Genomic DNA, 20,280 nt, shown 5'->3' with positions numbered 1-20,280 from the left:
GCGCTCAGCCCGGGAAGCTTGCTCCAGCACAGCTGGAGCTAGACTCAGCCTCCCTGGGCTGAGCGCAGGGCAGCTGGGCTGGAGGGAAGAGAAGTGGCTGCCCGGCCAGCTGGCCATGGCGCTCAGCTCAAACTCCACTTGGGCAGGCGCAGAGGAGTAGCTGCTGATCCGCTGGAGCGCGGGGCAGCCTCTTTCAGCTGAAAGCCACAGTCAGCTGGCTGGGGTGTTTCAGCCCTCCCGACCTCCCAGCTCCCACCATTCCTCGCAGCTACTCACCTGTGTTGTTGCTTGGTGAGTAGCTGCTCCTCCAATGAGGAAATCTAATGTAAATGTACTGCGCAGGCGCGCAGTTCAGAGAGGGCTCAAGAGCTACTCTTAGAGCCCCTGAGAGCTACTAGTAGCTCGCGATCTACTGGTTGGTGATCACAGTACTAGATTTTAAAGCAAGATTACAGCATATGTGGATGCTAATAATTTGCTTGGTAAATGATTTATGTTTTATTAAAGATCTTAAAATAAAATTTCATTTCAAATTTTAATCCCTGGTCATTTTATCCCCCATCTGCCTTTCTGGGAGAGAGAGACTGTAGTCCTATTTTTGATGAAAGCTTTCTTTTTAAGGATGTGGATAGGATTGCCAACTTTCTTGAGTGGATGAACTGGGCACCATTGCCATGAATGGCATTTGGTCTGGCCAATCAGAAAAGTTGGCCACCTTCAGATGAGAAATGAATGGAAAGCACTTAGAAAGCTGACCACCTTTATGAACCTTGGGTGAAATCACTGACATTTAAAACACTCTCTAAATCAGCCAAAAAGTGACCTGACTTTCGGAGGTGTTCAGTCCCAGATTCCATTGACTTCACTAGAATTTGCAGCTGTTCCACACCTCTACAAATTGGGCTAAATTTTATTTATGTACCTAAATATGCAGTTAGGTGCCAAACTCCCCTGGAACATTAATGTGAACATACAGATGATTGGAAAAAAATTTATTCCCTCAACAGAAATAGGATAATCCTATTACATGGTATAAGCAAGTGGAGTTTCCAGCACTATAGACTATATGTAATCTGGATTTATAGTTTTCTTTTATTGGTAACACAAATTACATAACATAAAACATACTCTTAGCACATTCTTTAACTTCCCTCCATTAGCCTAGTCTCTAGGTTTCTCTCCCACAGAGAGACACTTCAGAGCTCCTATGCCTCATTTGTGTTAATGAGTTTCACCTTCCAGTATGAGTAAGCTATAATCACTTACACATGGGTCTCACACCTGTATGTAGATGGCTTCCCAGAACAGTCCCTTATCCTGATGCAAGATCCTAGAAACTGTCATCCTCACACACAGAAAGTTACTCTTCTGAATCAGCTACCCAGTCCCAAAGGTACATTTTTACCAACTTCTTCAGGGAAATTTTTAATCAGCTAGTGGTGCTATATTTATAAGAAACGTCACCAAGAGCCCTAAAGAGAGAAGCTGCATTGGAAAATAATCCCAATAAGAATATTTAGGTTGTGTTACTATAAATAGTGAATACCTTGGGTTAATCACAAGTTTTCCAGTGTCTTCTGTCTCTAATTCTTTGCATGGGCAATATATCCAAATGTAGGGAATTCATGGCTAAATATATGTGGGATTTATTAAAGATAAAATATATTGTATAGTCTCACAGAAAAGAAGGAAATTCTGTGTCCTGATTTCATGATTTATTGCTAGCCTTTCATGTAGAAATGACCCTAAAACCAGATACTGGAAAGATGTCTGGGAAAGAAGTGGATGAGAGATCAAATGGACTGTATAGTTTTTTACTTCATATGGTGGTAATCTCCTGTCTGTTGAACCCGTGGTGTTGGAAGAATGTGAGGGTGGAGTGTGTCTCATTTTCCCTGTCTCTGCCTTCAGGGATGTGTTGTTACAACTTCTGAAAGGGAAAAAGGATAGTATGCGCTCAGAGAGAGAAAGAAAATTCAGAAGAAATGTCAAACTAATGGGAAAATAAGCATAGCATTATTTGTGTATATTACAAAGAAAGGATCAAACTTTCAAATGGATGAAAGCTGAGGCCGCCATGACTCAAAGCTTGAACAGAAACCAATATGTGCACTTAGTTGTTTAATAGCATGCATTGTAGATACTCAGCAAATTTTCCGCTTTTCATAAGAAATATGTGCTTGTGTACACAAAAAGAGGTACCCATACATTTATTTTCATATGGACTTTAGTCTCCACCATTTTGTAAATGTGTCCTAACAAGGTATTGAACTTTAGATAAATAAAAGCAGACTCCCCCCCCCCCCAAATATTCATGTACTGAGTTACATAAACAAAAACTTTGCATGTGGCAGAGTCAAAAGGGAGAAATGCCTCAAGTTGATCTAAGAAGTCAGAGAAAAGGACATTGCTGGGAGCTGGGGAAAAATGTGGATTTGTTTTAATTAGCATTTTGCTTAAGGTCATGTCATGCTTTCTCAATTATGTCTTTGGTGTGAAGAGGCCTCTTTCTTCTTATGTATGTTTTCCATAATTTACATGGAAAGGATTCAGTTCTTTTCCAGAGGAAAGTGATGTCATGTATTGTTATGTCTTTAGTCAGGGAAATGTGTTTGTTTCTTTCCAAATCTCACTGACAATACAGTATCTATGATCAAGCACACACATGTAACACCATTTTTAAATTCTGCTTTTTTGTTTTTCCCCTGGAAATTGTCCCATTGTAGGGCATTAGAATAACTAACTCTTTGGTGTGTCAAACTCTGCTTGAAGTTTCAATAGAAACAGAAATAGCAGTGTGTTTCTCTGTTACCTTAGTCACCTTTCATTGCATGTTTCAGCAGCTCTAAAGAGTTTGACATTTGCCACATCTGGTGGTTTTTTTTCATTAAGGTAACCTTTCATGTTTTGTTTGTTTGTTTAAACAATATTTCACTTTCTTTGAGTATATGTGCTCCAAATCAGGTATCTTTGTTCTATAGCAGAAAAGAATATGCTTAAGGACTACAGGCAGTCCCCGGGTTACATGGATCTGACTTACATCGGATCCCTACTTACAAACGGGGTGAGGCAACCCCGCACTAGCTGCTTCCCCTCAGCAGACCAGGGAGACGTGAAGCGGCTTTTCTCAGCAGACACCTCAGCTTGAGAATAAAGGACTGAGGGAAGTGAGGTGTGGGAGAATAAAACTGAGCTCTGGAGAAATGTTTGGCTAGCGTTTCCCCTACAATATGTACCAGTTTCGACTTACATACAAATTCAACTTAAGAACAAACCTACAGTCCCTATCTTGTACGTAACCCGGGGACTGCCTGTACATATATGATTGTTGAGACTTTCCTGATAAATATTTGTCTCCATTACTAAACTACAAACCTCTTTAGACTGCTATACATAGAATGAATTCCTATAATAACACTCTTATGCAAAAACTAATGCTAAAGAAAAAATAGCAACAATAGAAACAAATATCTAACTCAGAAAGAAACACAGTAGGATTATGGTACCCTTCTTCACAAATATTCCTCATATCTTAGACAAGCAATATGACGGTGCCTATAAGCAGCTGTTGGTAATAGGTTACTAAACATTGCAGCTCTTTGAGTAGCCCCAAACTAACAAAGTTCATGTTGTGAAAAATGAAATACAAATCAGAGGCAAAGGAATAGGAGATTCTTCAACTATTTCAGCTAATATCACTTATTCATAAGTATGATGATCGTTATAGTCTTTTACATGAACAATAAGTGGAAGAAACCATTCTTCAGTCAATGCAATAAGGTCCCCCAAAAACGTATCCATTTTAAATACAGATTCAAAGCAATCTTATTACCAGGTATTACAAGAAAGAAATAAGTCATAAATGAATGTTTATGTCAAATGACATATCTGGGGGTGATGAAGGTGGGAGGTATTCTTTTTGTTTGCTATATGGTGGACGTGATTTGACATGTATAGAAGAAGGATGATCTTATGTATAACTGGACTGGAATTCAGGGAGAGGGGGTCTGGGTTCAACTTCTGGGTCTGTCACAAATGTCCTGTATGGGCTTGGATAAGCTAGGCTCTGTGCCTCAGTTCCCCATCTGTAAAATGGGGATAATTTTTCTTTACCTCATAGGACTGTTATGAAGATAAGGATCATTGAGGTGGTAGTGAGATTTTCCTTCTAAGTATTGGCCTTGTCTGTTCAATGTCCCATACTGTACTATCGCCTCTCCTTAGGGCTACTGTTGTTCATCCCATCTTGAAATGCACTGAATTGTTTGAAAGTACCGAGTCAAGCCACCCAAGCTCATCAACTGGTGAGGGAAATTGATGGGGCTGCAATGCCAGTAGCAAGGAAGGGAAACACTTGCAAGGGAGCTTCTTTTTCTGGGAGTCTCTGGCACCTATTGGCCTGTTGGGAGAAAAGGGTGCTGAGTGGCCAGCATTCCCCAGCTCTCAAGATTTAGACCAGAACCTCTTTCAGCTCCATTCTAGCAGCTCACCCTATACATCTGACTTAGGAATAGGAGCATGGCCTGACAGATGTTGCAGGTCAAGTCATTCTTCTGTTTAGGTGGTCAGGATATAATTTTTTTCCCATAGGCTAATTGACAGAAGACAAGTTTTTTTGCTTTCCTTGCACCTTCAAACTAGCGAGCTAAGTAGGAGCACACTTAGTACCTAACTGAGGTGGTGGTGGTAGTCATTCGTTGCAACTTGTGGCCAGTTTCCAGCTTCTTGTGGTTAAGAGAATAAAATGAACAGTTTCCAGAGGGAAACAAACATCGGATGTTAAGTGACAGGTCTTCGTTTATGTGATAAGCCGAGATCTTGTGGCCTTTGTGGGCCACAGTCCCCACCCAGCTGCACCCCTTTTCCCCCTAATTGTGGGAAATTGGCTACAGCTGAGTCATAGATGGTAAGCTGAGGAGAGCCAGCCTATGTTAAGGTTAACGTGGCAAGGGGCCTTATAATGCCCTCCATTAGAGCCTGGCAACCCCAGCATTAGAACCATGGAATAGGAGTTAGGCCTGTCACTTAATTCCCTGCATGTGTTTGTCCTGCATGTGTGGCCGCATTTCTTCCTGCTTCTCCTGAGGAGGCTTGGGCCGGCTCGGGTCACCTGGCCACCTCCCTTCCCGCTGCTTGGGGGCTGGGCAGGATGGAGTCACATAGCCACCTCCCTCCCCACTGCTTTGGGGATGCTGGGGTGCGCATTTCCCCTCCCTCTGGTGGGGGGAGGTGCGCGCACACTCCGCATGCTGCTCTTCCTCCTCCCCTCCCTGTGGTGGAGGTGGGCCCTCAGCAGAGGGGGCAGGGCTGTAGGTGGGGCTGGAGGCCTGCCTCCCCCACCCCCAGCTGCACCAACCGCCCATGGGCATAAAGCAAGGAGTTCCTCTCTGGCAAAAGAACCCACTGAGACCTGGCATTTGGAAAACATACCCATGAGGAGAGACTGAGGGAAAGATCACAGATCCAGATTGCCACTAATTTGTCACAAAGGATGGGTTGGAGGAGCCCTGGCCTGGTGGGAAGGAGATCCTTGGAGATCCTAGATATTGAAATGAGATGAGCCGCATTTGGTTTTTGCTTCCATCGCCAAGTCTACGCTGCCACTTTACTGCACTGAAACTTTCTGCCTCAGGATATGAAAAAACCCTCCCTCGAGTGCAGCAGTTACAGTGCTGTAAAGCGCTAGTGTAAATGGGCCTCCCAGTGCGGCGGCTACGCCCTTTGTGGAGGTGGTTTACATAGAGGCTGGGATATCTGTCTCCCAGCACTCTTGTTGTGGCCACACTTTTACTTGAAAGTATTGCTGTACTTTAATTTTAGCCGGGTAATTGAAGTGCCTTTCTGTTGTAATGAAAAGAAAGCAACAGAGCCAGTGGAAAGGATTCAAGGTTTGACTTTGAGAGCTGACATTGCTTTCTTGGTGTTATGCAATGGTCACATTGGTCTCTTGTAATACATCTGAAGTTAACAGTCAAATTTGCAGTGACTGATGTGGCTCACTGACTGGAGCAGTCTCAGCTCTCAGTATTTCACTTGAGTATTAGTGGAGCATGTTTCAGCAGTATGATTTTTTTACTCTGTTTTTCCCAAATGCTAGCCTCTCTTTTGATTTTGCTTTGACACAGAGGATTTATAATCAAATGATTGTTTTATTTAATGTAATTATATCTTTGCACTATATATTCACACTTACACAGAATTATAATATCCATTTACCTACTTCTCATTCAGCAACATTAAAACCTGCTTACAGCATGGGTTTGTTTTTAAAATGAAGCTGAACTCTTCTACATGATATATTTTAATGTATCATCCATCTTGACCTGTGATTCTGAATAGCAAGAGGTCAGAGAGTTTACTATCACTTACTCTAAAAATGATTCGATCTCAAATCATTGATACTGGGAGTCAACCAAAGAGATGCAGATGAGCTGTGATCCTGGCAGAGGTATTATGGTTCAGACTTCTGTATAAAGACAAGTAAGATCAAATTTACAAAAGTGTCTTTTAAATCTTGCTCCCACATTGTGTGTCTTTCTATTCACGTTCCATGTGAAGATGGCCATTTGCATGTATTTGGGAGGGGGAGAGGAGATTCATGCACATGAAGTTGTGCTTACCTGTACCACGTTTCTAGGTGCAAGTTTATAGGCCTACCCGCTGCAGAATATTGGGCCCTAAGAAGCAGCAGGAAGGAAATAAGCTGTTACAAAAACTTGTTGGGCTGTACCAAACCCGCAGAACTGGAAAACTAAAATTTAAAGACGTTCCAATCTTGTAAAATTGGCATTTATGTGTAATGTTCTGTGCATTGCGAATCTGATGGAAGTTTATTTGTTACCTGTTTTAACAAGTACCACACCGTGCTTTAACAGGTGAGTTAAGCGACGAAATTTTTTTAAGTCCATTTTTAAAACCATTTTCAGCATACCACAGTTCATCAGTGTGAGCAAGGAAGCCTTATTTCTTTGTGCACTGGATCTTTGTAGCTGACTTTTGTGATTTGTTTTGGAGTTAAGTCAGAACTTTTTGTACCATGCAAAGGTTAATAACTCAGAACAGCCATTTGCAGAGCAAAAGAATCTGGTCTTGCTATTTCATGAGAACAGAGAGGAGATAATTAACAGCATATTGTGCAATCAACTTGTTTTGTATTGTGTTGTTACAGCAGCACTATACTGGACTGGCTCTTTGCAATGTTTTGTGATACGAGACCTACAAGATGCTTTTTATCTAGTCTCAGGATAATCATTGTTGCTAACCATGCTAGTAATAGTACCAGCCCTGATGTGGATTGTCCTCAGACATTTTCATAAAGTTAAAGTTATAATTAAGATAATCCAACAGACTTTATCCCAGGAGCCTTGAAGTAGCTGCAGAGGAATTTGTCCTACAATATCACCTAGATTTTCAGGAAAGCGTTGAAAATTTCCAACTCACATTGCAGAGGAGTATCATCTAGCCAACAGCAGAACTATTATTTTTGCTCTTCTCTCTTTGGTCACCTGACAAGGTATTTACAAATGACACTTACCTGAGACATTTAAGATCTTATCTTCAAACAGAAAGACTCAAAAAGTACCTGCAAAATATCCAGTGGTTTGAGGATGCAATTGCATCATGGTATATGCAATTATCTCTTGGAGCTTATGCATGCATTTTGTAGAAGCAACTTAGGTTTCTGGTTTCTGCTGGAGTAGACTCTATTAGAGGGCCCTGGAGCAAGTGAGTCAATTTAAAGTTGTCCTGTCCCAGGAACAGTCCTTAAGACCTTTACCATAACGTTACTTATGCCTTACATTATGTAGCCTATCATTATTCAAATGACATGACACCATCAGACTACATTAAGTTGCCTAGTTGCTTAGCATATGTTTTGGAAGAAGACAGATGTTAACCTACAGTATATACAAACAAATTGTGTACACAGGAAAAACAGCATGGAATGGCTGATTAGGAAAGCATGGGTTTCATTGTTTCAAGTGCTGCATTTACACTGTTAATTCTAACATTCTGGCCATGAGGGTTCTTTTCCAGAGATTTTTGTGGGAAGCGAGAAATGTTTATACAATGAAAAACAAGCACTGCCTCTTAATGTAGCAACGAAAGTGCAGCCCACATTAATGAAGACCAGATATTCTCAGAGAGAAATGCACAAAAGGTCTGTCAAAGGAACATATTTATTGTGAAGTAGATCCGGTCATTCACTGTCGGAACCCTTTGCAGAGATTTATAGGCTATGTCTACACTCACGGCTTCTTGCATCAAATATGCAAATGAGGCTAAGCGTGGAATATCGCCAAGCCTCATTTGCATAACTAGTGAGCCGCCAATTTGCAGAAGAGGCTCTTGCGCCAGAAGGAGCTGCCATACACTGCCCCTTCTTGCGCAAAAAAAAAAGCCTCTTGTGCAATGCTATTACGCCAATTAATTTCAGGAATAACGGCATTGCGTAAGAGGGTTTTTCTTGCGCAAGAAGGGGCAGTGTAGACAGCTCCTTCAGGCGCAAGAGCCTCTTCTGCAAAAATGGCGGCTCATTAGGTATGCAAATGAGGCTCCGTGATATTCCACGCTTCGCCTCATTTGCATATTCTGATGCAAGAAGCCACGAGTGTAGACATAGCCATATTGTAAATACTAGAATGGTAATAGAGCCGCAATTCATGCTGATTGCTGGGCTGGTTATGAGGTTGATCCCATTCAGCTCACTTTTTAAATTAAATGTGTACAGTCCACAGTAATGACTCAAGCCCCAAATCAGTAAAGCATTTCATCACATGGTTAATGTAAGCCATGTGATGATGTCCATCCTATTCAGCAAAGCACTTAAGCACATGCTTATGCCTCACTGACTGCAGGCATTAGCACTTTACTGAAGTGGTGTCTATGTCTAGCCTATGGCATTTATAGTAGCTACACTCTTAAGTAGTGAGGACTATGGAGCTGCACTGTCATTGCTCTATCTTCTTCCTCTCCCGCCCCACAACATGCAGTGGGAGTACACAATGGACACTGCAATAGCCCAGCCTGCGTCAAATGGCAAATATTTCCCCGCAGTGATACACCATGAATGCCATGTTATGCTTAGAGCCCTGCAAATCTGCAGACCTCCACTTTTTATCTGTGGATATCCGTATCAATGGGTATGGATGTGAATATCCACAGCTTATTTATGGAGATGCGGATGCAGATACCAATTTTGTATCCATATAGGGTACTAGCTATACTTTTCTGACACTCACTATAGTTTTCAAACACAAAACACAATTTTTTTCACCACACTGCAGTTTAGTTAAGTAGTTGAATACTATGTGCTTTTTAACCATTCTCTTGCTTCTGGACAAGATTTTTGTTGTCAAAATAGGAAAGCCAAATTAATACATTCTATACTTCTTCACTCCTTTGCAATATTCCAGTGTATTAACAATTAACCGGCATCATCATTCAGTAAATCTTATTTTTTTCCCATTGAAATAGGCAATCAGACTATCAATGTTGTGGTCTTTCAATTAATAACATATATCTGCCTTTGCTTATCTGGGTCTAAGTCCTGTCAAAAAATACTCTCCTTCTTTCTCTGTTGTTGGTTGTTTTTTTTTTTTTTAGCATCACTATTTTTTTTCCCAAATAAGGAAGCCATAGCCACAGAGCAAGACTGCCAAACTTGAGCTTTTCAGAACTGCAAATATGAAGCAGGATGCTATCTGTTTTTTTATGATGCCTTTCCTCTCTTGCAGCAAATTGTTCTGTTATTTCTATAATCCTCAGCCAGTCATTTGGCCTGCCTGCCTACATCCTTTCTCCATACTCCTGATACAGTCCTGCTGTGTAAACAAAGGACAGACGTGGTGCTGGTTCCAGCTGAACGTGAATCAAAACAGTCGAGTGTATAAATTTTACCCCCGAGTGGACCACTTTTCAAGAAATAGGAGATACCTTGCTTGATATACAGAAACAGTGATTATCTTCCCACACAGTTCATGATGAACTCTAAAACAAAACTGATTTTTTTTTCATTTTGCTGTAATTCAAATAAAATAGTTTCCAGAGATTTCAGTTAGGATTAGTCTCCTTGTGCTAGATGCTGGATAGTCCCTGAAGAATTTGAAGTCTAATTTAAGAAAAGACATATGTGGATGTATCAAATAATTGGCACTAACTGGATAGAGACTAGGAGGGCAGTGAAAGGAACATGTGGTGACTTAGAATAACAATGCTAAACTGGACTCTGGGAAATTGATTGTGCTGTAACAGCATCCACATGAGACATTATTGCAAGGCAATCTGGTGCACTGTGGATTCACATTCCAGTTTGCCACATAGACAAGACTTTAAACTTTAGTTCTCAAGAATAACAAATAAAGTATGTGTGACAAGTAATATCTTAGCCGGTCAAAAACAGATCAGAGTACACTTAATGGGAAGGGTTGCAAGTGCATTGAAGGACAGGATTAAAAATCAAAATGATCTTGACGGATGAGAGAAAAGGTCTCAAATACTATGAAGTTCATTTAGGAAAAATTGCAAAGTACTCTACTTAGAACAGAATAATCAGTTGCACACATACAAAAAGAGAAATGACTGCCTAGGGAGGAGTACTACAGAAAGGTATCTGGGGATTATATGGGTCACAAACTAAATATGAGTCACCAGTATAATACTATTGGGAAAGAAAAGCAAAGATCACTCTGGGATGTGTTAGCAATAGTTTTTTTTATGCAAGGCATATGAAGTAATTCTTCCACTCTGTGCTGATAAGGCCTCAGCTGGAGTACTATGTCCAGTTCTGGGCACATGCTTTGGGAAGATGTGGACAAAGAGAAGAAAGTCCAGAAGAGAGTAACAAAAATGACTGAAAGTCTAGAAAACATGACCTATGAGAAATGATTGGGAAAAAATGGATTTGTTTAGTCTGGAGAAGAGAAGACTGAGGTGGAATGTGCTAACAGTCTTACAGTATGTAAAAGATTGTTATTAAGAGTGATTATTCTCCTGAGAACAAGACAAGAAGTAATTGATTTAAATTGTGGCAAGGGAGATTCAGGATAGCTATTAAGAAAAACTGACTAACTAAAGGTAGTTAAGCATTGGTAATTAGTTATGGAGGATATGGAAACTCTGTCATTGGAGGGTTTTAAGTAAAGAATAGACAAACAACTATCTAGATAATTCTTAGACCTTTCTCAGAGCAAGGACTGAATTAGATGGCCCGCTGAGGGCCCTACATTTCTATGGTATATGTTTCAGTAGTGAATGTAGAATTAATCTTCAGAATTATCCAACAGAAATCATCGAGAACAGTTGGAAAGGTATCAACAATGCATGAATGCACAGTCCCTACAATGATCATTAAATAGTTCAGTTTTTGGAATATGTACAACTTCTGGAATATTTCCAATCTTCTATAATTTAGACCCAAATACTTTTACCAGACCTATGTACTGCTCTTCAACAAGTAGCTGATATAAAGTATTGCCTGGACTGAAATAAATGATTTTTTGGGATCCTCCCTCATTAATAATAAAGGATCAGAGTCTTGGTTTACCTAAATCTGCATACACTTTTATCAAGTGCAATGATGTTTCACAAATTTACTCCAACAGAGGATCTGGTGCAAAACTTTTAGATGTGGGTTGAGCAATGCAGATCTAGAAAGAACGAGATTTGAGAGAGATCCATAATGCTAACAGAACATAATTTGGAGATTTGCTTTTGATCTGCTTGCACTCAAAAGTCCACAGGCAGTACTGGGATTAGACCATGGATCTACTTGATGACAGGAGGGAGCACTCGAAAAACCAGAGAAATTAGAAATGGGAAGAACCCTGAGTAAATAAAGCCAGTGGCTAAATCACAAATAAGAGAGCTAGGCTTTTAAGAGCTGAACTAATTGCATCCATTCCTCAAACAAGAATGAATCTGAGCATGAAAATGGGAAAAATTGACAAAATCTGTATGAAATGAATCCAGAATATCAATACAACCTATTAACAGCCATGTGATAAAACTAATCAATAGGCAGTAAGGCACAGCTGCTGAACAGTGTACTTAATACCATCAGTAGTCAATGGGGAAAACACAGAGAGACTAGTAGTTTGGAGGCATAGGGAAAAACAAATATGAAATAAAACAAAGAAATAGCAATAAGGTAACATCAATAGTCTCAGGCTGAAGTGCAGCTCACATGCAAATTTAACCACGAGTGTATGGGTGATAATGTAGGAGAGGAAAGTCACTGTCCAAAATAGTAATTAACAGAAAATGAAGCAGGAGACAACACAACAGTAGTCGTGGTTGACTATTAAAAAGAGCTCCCCATTGGCTTAACGCTGGTACCATAGAAGTCAATGGTAAAACTCGTCCTCCCTTCCATGGGAGCAGAGAGGTGTTAAACTAATGCTGAGCTGTACTGAAAATCTTACTCTCATTTTCTGGTACATATTACAACAGTAATGTTCTCTCTTTCTTTGCAAAGGCATATGAGGAATGTTTTCAGCAAATTCAAAGGGGCTGGATTGCAGAGTTATGGATTTCAAACACTTTCCAGCAATGCTTCCAAGAAGGTACTCTATATTTTTGCCAAATATTTTGAAAATCTTTTTACAAGAGGTGGGTGTCACATCTGAGAGATGCATAGCTCGTGTTTCTATTCTGAGAGTTTATCCTAGTGCTGGAGGCATTCCCCAGACTGAAAATGGCTTCCGTTCAGGGTGGCAGCACACAGTGAGAAAAATGCTTTCTTCTACCAATGTATGCTTATGTAGAGGATTCTTATATATGAGTCTCTGTGCTGCTGACAGGACTGTTCACTCCTGCTCCCCCTCACATGCAGAGCTCCTGGTCCCCGTACAGCCAAAAAGAGAGCAGGTTAGGTACAGCCCCAACCAATCTGTGGGATGAGTCTATTATAATGAATGAACAGTCTGCTACATCCTAATAGGGTGAAGGCATCCAAGAAACACTATTAAAAAGAGCTCCCCAGCTTTGGGTTTTTTTATTTTTAAAGGTGCTGAGCGTAGCAATAGAATGTGAGTGATCTCTAGAAATCTGACCATTAATGTCTCTGGAGGCCCTATTGGGCCCCCAGATTGCACTGTAGCAACCTATAAGGGGATGGGGGGGAGGGGGAGGAGGGAGGTTAAAACGCTAGATGCAGTTGCAGCATCTCTGTAAAAAAAAGTTCTCAATAAAAAATAGTTTAGTTTTACAAGCATTATAAGTCCTTTCATATTATTATCCAGTACACAGTATGTAAAAATAGTCTGGCCTGTAATCCCGAGTAAGAAACTTTAAACAAAAAAACGACTTTAGGTTTCTTATGTTTTTCCATTACCCCCTTTCTCCCAATTTCTTTAAGACTGAGTGGTAGTGTGATTTTTACTTGCCCTTCTGGGACAGCTTCACCATAGAAATAACAGTGGTTTTTAAAAGAATACTTTGTTTACAGACTTCTTCTTTGTGATACACTTCAGTTCCACCAGCTTGGAGACAGAAAAATCCCAGAAGGCTTTAAAACAGTTGTAAAAATATGAGCCTCCATTTCTCATTACCAGAAGACTACAATGAGATTCATGTCTTTAGGTTCCCTCAGAACAACCCATTATTTAGTTTGGAGTCAGTTTATAATTTTTTTTCACTCATTTAGATTTATGTTTAGCTCTAACATTAACCGTCTGTGCAAGACCAATTAATGGTTTCAGCATTTTGTGCTGACAGAACACCCAATGTGTGAAATAGCAGCCTTGATTCTTCTGATACACAGCTGGCTGGCGAAAGCTGCTAAACTTAGCCAGGCTTATCACAGTGCTAGCAATGGAGAGTGTGGCATTTCTGTGACAGGAAGCCAGCACCATACACTCTAGACATGCCATTCATCACTCTCCTTTACAAGGACTGAATTGGCATTCCTATACTTATCGGTCAAAATCAGTTCTTGGAAAGTGTCATCTGCACAAAATCACTGTAATCATTTGGCATGATAGCCACTGAATTCATCATGTCCTGATCGCTTAGACTGACTCTTTGCAAATGAAGAGAAGAAACAGAGATAAAGTAAGGCAGAGGTAATTCACAGAATTAGTTCCCATAGAGTTGGACAGCTCTAACACTGCATGTCACTGTGACCTGATTTCCACTTGACGCATTCAAAATGAACCTTGAAATAAAAAGAGCCTACAGCATATGGAAAACACTGAAATCAATGAGATTTGAAGGTGCTTAGCACACTGCTGGATAAGGCCCTTCTATTTGGGTGACTAGGATTCCAAATGCAAACATTAATATTATGCTGTGTTAACTGTAAAAGAAATGATTAAATGAATCTTGAATTCTGGAAGGTTTGGGCAAGTTAAGTTCTGTTTTTTGCATGAAATTCACTGTCCATAAACTTACAAATTTAATACCCAAATTAAAATAAAGCGAGTCTGAGGACCTACTTGGGCAGTTGCACATATGCATAATTTTAAGTACAAGTAGTTCTATTGCAAAGATATGTCTGAAGTGTGTGTGTAAATTGACTATGTATGTACATACATATTTGCAAAATGGGACTAATGTATCATAGCTTGCCTAGTAAGTACCGGGAGAGGCAAATCTGAACTCTCCAGTGCTCTTAATCTTAAAAATCATAATACGATTTCTTCTTCCAGTTGGGCCAGATAAAATCACCTTCAGCCTCTTTGGATCTGGCTGAATAATGGAAAAATGTATTTGAATAATTATCTGGTGGAAAAATATGCCCAAAATCACAGTCAGTATTTGCAACAAATTATTTGACAAGCTCCACTCCTGTTGTTATGGTATTGTCACTCTTACATGTGTGCTAGAACCAAGAAATTCAGAGATGAACACAGAAGAAAAATATAATGGAAAAGTGAAAAATAACTGTGACTTATAACGTCTTCAAAGATTCAGTTTGAGTTTAGGTTGAAGGCTTAGGAGGGATTCTTATCTTATCCAAAGCAGTTTTCCCTCCTTAGTGCTCACTTCTGAAGCTTGCATTGTACTATTAAACCATAGTTTCCTCTTACCTCCCCCACAAAAAAGAAATGAAGTTAATTGATGAATTACTAAATAGAGCCAAGTCTAATTCACTCAGAGTGGATTAGACTTGCTTAGACTTGCTATGAGGGGGTGAACATCCTCCCCTGGGGAAGGAGTTGGCTGCCTGTTGCACAAAGGCTGTCTCAGGACTATCCACAAGAGAGGCACTGGTGCCAGCTACAAAGGTCACTGCTTATTTGCCCCCTGGCTGAAAGAAAAATCATAACCAGAGAGAAAAAATGAACTGCAGAGGAGATGATGATGTATAGGCAGTGGACAAAAATGTGAGCTGTCATTGGGCTGTGGGGGAAGAAGAAGGATAAACATGACAAATGGGGAAATGCATAAAACAGCATGAGTCCTGATCATTAGCGAGTCCCAATCATCAGTCAATTGATGGGTTGATTACCATGAAGATTTTTTTTTAAAGAAAGGCTTCTAAAGTCTCCTCAAAATAAAAACCATATCCCCCCCATACTTGCTCAGTTGCTATGCTGGAATGTTATCAAAATTGTCCAGATTACAGGTCCTATCCTAATATTGCCTCACTCCATCATATTAGAGGGCTAGATTCTCTTGTACAGTTAGCCCCCTTTACACCATTCTGGCTAGGTAGAGAGGCTTAAAATGGGATTGTCCTGCCAACAGAGGGAGATAAAGGGGGCAACTGCACAGGGGCCCAGCAATTCAAAGGGGCCTGGAGCTCAGCCGCTGTTGTAGTAGCAGCGGCAGCAGCCAGGATCTCCAGACGTCTTTAAAGTGCTGCAGGAGTGCCGCTTCATGTGGATCTGAGGGGAGGCCCAGCACTGTGTTCTGGGTCATACTAAGGGCTGACTGCCCTTGGCTCCAGCCTGTCAACTCAAGGCTCTACCCCTTCCAGGGCATGGAGGCAAGCCCCCCACACCTTGCCCCTGGACTTGCGGTGGCTGTTGGCCCCGCCGGAGGGGAGTATATTCCATATTCATTACCAGAGCTGAATATAAAAAATGTAGTATGCTCTTGCAGAGCCACAGTCCCCCAAACCAGACCCAGTATCAGGTTTGTGGAGGCTGACAGGTAAAGTTCACAAGTCAATAGGCAGAGAGAACAGCTATAGTGAGTGAAGCTGGGCAGATGTGTTTGCTTATAAGTAGGTGGTTGGGGGCTCAAGCTGTTGTCATGACAGAAGAACAGTTTTGTGAGGAGAGTTCATGTGGCCCTGGAGACAGTGGGCCTTACTTTTACAGTGGGGGATTGGCGCAGGTAAAACATAATAGCCCAACAAAACAAGGCCTATGTAGGGGAGACACTGGAAAGAAGAGGAAATAGATTACAACAACAGGGTGCACCTGCTACAAGATAAAGGGAGCCAGTGCCCACCAGTGAAAAATTCTTGAAAAAAGATCAGAGTAACTGATTAAGTCATTTGGGGGATTTGTCTTTCAGAGTTGGAAGAAAGAGCCAGGAGAGAAAGTGATGGGACTGAGTGGAAGGAGGATCATTAAACAAGTCTGAGCATAGAAAAAAAGAAAGCAGGTGGGCTTTCTGTACCTCTGCAAGGGACTTGGAGATATTAGGCTGAAATAATTCTTATTATTTATGGCATGGGCAAAATATGGGTGATCCTTGTGAGAAGTTTGAAGTGAGGAGTTTGAGACCTGAGGCCAGCAGGAGCCAAACTGCTCCCATGGTACAGATAAAAACTAGTGGCAGCATTAACCAGATAGGTAGGGTTTGCTGAGAATTTTCCTAGGCCAAGAACCAACCTACTGCAGTGACTTGGTGCTGAATGGGACCTCTGAAAATGGTATGTGAAATTATGCTTTAAGAGGCAGCATTAGTGACAGCTGGGCTATGTGTTTTGAAAAGCCATATGAATCTGTCTCCAAGAGTAAGAGGCACATGTGTCTTTTAAAATATTGTTTACTGGGTTAGGAAACAACTGTTGTTTCTACTGCTCTGGGCTGGTTTATGTTAAAGGTTATAAAGAATTTGCAGTGTAATCAATGCTGCCCTTTGGAAAGAAAATATGCTGGAAAAACTGAAGAGCTGTGTTGTTGTTGTACTGAAGGCAAATCCCGTAGGCCACAGCTGTGGATCTAACTAAATGTCAGCTGTAAAATGTGTTTTACCTGATGCTTTTTATTGCTAATCTAATGTTGAATTACAAAAAGAGATTTAGCCCTGTATTTCCATATCCTTAGACCAGAGCCAATCAAGACAGATGGGCCAGGTGCTGGCAGTGTATTGGGGATGGGACAAAAGGAATTTTCTCTGGCCATCTGCTGTGGAGCTCCATGGCTTCCAATGTCCTGATGCACTCTTTGTAGTCACTGAAGGGTGGGAATGGATCCTCTGGGCCTGGCTTCACCTTCTAACTAAGCCTACCCGGATTATCACCTGCATGCACTCCCAATGATGTAGCACACCCTCTGGACAGTCTCTTTAAATCCTTCCCCACAATAGGATTGCAGAACCATTCTTGTTCTGTGGTCGAGGGACAAGCTGCAGAGGAAAAGGCAGGATTTGCCATTTGTGTGGCACTTGCCTGCAGTTATCGTGGTGGTGAATATTTTCCTTTTAAAGATTTTCTGTAAGTTATTTTCTTTCCTAGCTGCTTTAGGCCCATCCTTTCACCTAGAAACAACCTTTTGACAGCTGTCATGGCCTGTTACTTTTGTCAGTTTAATCTTTGTGTTATTAAAAGATTAAATGAGACACAAATCCCCTTGGGACCACGGTGCTCCATGGTGTTTTCTTTTGGGTATTGGCTGGAGATGATTATGGAACTAAGAGACTATGGATACTGAGACAGTGAGGTGATTTGGGAAGTCTGTGAGAGTGAGGCACAGCAGTCATGCTGAGAAATGGAAGCAGCTGGATATGCAGTCAGTGTTGGCAAGGATATTCAGAAGTGTTTTGGCAGTGATATTTAGACGTGGTGGTAGATGAACTATGGCACACACGTCCCATGTAAATATAGAAATGACACATTCTTGTGCTTTACTCTAAGGGTCTCCTCAGTTCTCGACTTTTGAAGCATGGTCTCCACATGTGATTGTCTAAGAGTACACAATTCTGAGTAAGTGTCAGTCAGAACACATCAATGCAGAATTCAGTATCCTAATTTAGATGCTACATGTATCAAATAGGCCTAAGGCCAAAAAGAAGAAAAAAGTCCTTACACAATAAGGCTGTGTCTAGACTGCAGGGTTTTTTCGAAAAAAGTAGCCTTTTTTTGAAAAAACTTCACCTGCATCTAGACTACAGCTGTGTTCTTTCAAAATTAAATCAAAAGATTTAATTTTCTTTCGACGGCGGTACTCCTCATTTCATGAAGAAGAATGCCTTTTTTCGAAAGTGCTCTTTCGAAAAAAGGCGTTCTTGAATGCAAATAGGGCTTTTTCGAAAGAGAGCATCCAGACTGCCTGGGTGCTCTCTTTTGAAAAAGCGGCTTGCTTTTTCGAAAGTACTGCTTGCAGTCTAGACGCTCTTTCGAAAGAGGCTTGCAGTCTAGACATAGCCTAAGTGTAAACAGAAGTCCCACAGATCCTTTGGTCAGGTGATTAGAGAAGGCCAGAGAATCCTTTAGCAAGGGTTGATTTTCCACTATGAGTTTGAGACTCTGAGACGGGCCCAGGAGCAAAATAAACAAGGCTTTTCCTTTTAAAACTTGATTGTGAACTTTTAAAGAGAAATGTTTGCCACTAGCACAGCCCAATGACATTCTTTTGTGGTATAAATACTTTCTGTTTTAACAGATACATTGGATTCTTTTGCTGAGTTCAGATTTTTCAGAAGAATGGACACAGTTATATGTAGAAATAAATATGTTCATGTTAACATCCCAAATATTAACTGAATACAGGTCCATACCAAAAATTCTCTGAGGCATCTCTATAGGTACCTTCAGGGCATTTCTATAGGTATCTTTCCCGCAGGCATTCTCTGATTTCCTGGGGCTCTTTCAACATTAGCTAGGAGATGAATAAAAGAAGCATGAGGAATATATTCCCCTGTGTGCGTCTTCCTTCACATGCCAGATCCATAATAATCTACTGATGTGTGAGGCAGGATATCAGAGTTTCTTCACACATCACTTGGGGACTACTCTGTAGGCTACAATATACAATAATACAGAGAAGAATAAATGTTTTGTGCTTCCAAATCTTATGTTAAATCTATGCATCTTTCTGGAGTTTATGAATGACACAATTCTTTGTTGTAAGTAAAGCTTTTGCCTTGCTGAGGCCGGGGGAAGGGGGGGAGTCTCAAAGGGTTAGCCGTGTTAGTCTGTAACTTTAAAAATGAGTAGTCCTTTGGCACCTTGGAGACACACACACACACACACATATATAGCATCATGAGCTTTCATGGGCAAAACCCACTTCTTCAGATAAGCTTGAGTAGAGAAAAAAGTCATTGGTGAGACTGTCTGAGGAGTCCAAATTATGCTTCACAGGGTTTTCCAAATCTGATTTAATATCTGTACAAATTGGATGAAGCTGGAATACCTACTGCGTTTTTGCTATCTGTTGGTCATGGAAGTGAAAAACTTATGAAGCATTGGAGTGCATTTTTATGCTGTTTCTGGTGATCTGAACGTGGGAAGGAATGCAGGAAGCTTTCCCCATACTTTTCAGGTTCTGAATTGGTGGGGTGTGTCCCAATTCAATTTTAACTGTTACTAAATAAAGATTATGGATGAGGCTTTTATTTTTCTAATTTTTTACATCAACTCCATGTAGGCCAAGGAGAGGAGATAAGGAATGACAAATATCTCTATTTTGGTTTGTTACTCATAATTTCCCTTATTATTTCCTTACCAATAATGTCAACCAATATGGTGCCTTACATTTTATAAAAATCCTTCAGAAATGAAAGTAATAGATAAGAGAGTATTCATGCTCAAAATAGTTCTAATACTCCAGAAATGCTACAAGAATAGGAATGGCCAGAAAGGCTGTGTCTACACAGCAGTGTTATTTCAGAATAACATCAGTTATTCCAAAATAAAATAGTTCACGTCTACACAGTAAGCCCATTATTTTGAAGTAAATTTGAAATAACGGGCTTCTTATTCTGACTTATGTAAACCTCATTGTATGAGAAGTAAGGGAAATCGGTGGAAGAGTGCTCTATTTCGAACTAAGTGCTGTGTGACATAGCTCAAGTTGCATAGCTGATTTGAGTTTAGCTTTGCTGTGTAGACATGCCCCAAGAAAATTATCTAGAGATACATGTAGCCTTGCTTAGAAA

General features: G+C 40.6%; 1 long non-coding RNA gene across 3 annotated transcripts in view; it reads left to right on the top strand.

Annotated features, from left to right (window-relative positions):
* The first annotated feature begins 1,292 nt into the window (after positions 1 to 1,292).
* Positions 1,293 to 20,280, top strand: part of LOC142829433 (uncharacterized) — an 86,126-nt gene continuing 67,138 nt past the window's right edge. For 2 of the 3 annotated variants that reach the window (XR_012903841.1, XR_012903842.1), the window contains exon 1: positions 1,293 to 1,393. This is a non-coding gene — a long non-coding RNA (uncharacterized LOC142829433). Of the gene's footprint in view, positions 1,394 to 12,496; positions 12,564 to 20,280 lie in introns of those variants that run through there. The other variant, XR_012903843.1, reaches the window with a different exon arrangement.

Source organism: Pelodiscus sinensis, chromosome 5 (assembly GCF_049634645.1).
Source record: "Pelodiscus sinensis isolate JC-2024 chromosome 5, ASM4963464v1, whole genome shotgun sequence".
Classification (NCBI taxonomy): domain Eukaryota; kingdom Metazoa; phylum Chordata; order Testudines; family Trionychidae; genus Pelodiscus; species Pelodiscus sinensis.
This window is presented reverse-complemented; position numbering and strand designations above follow the sequence as displayed.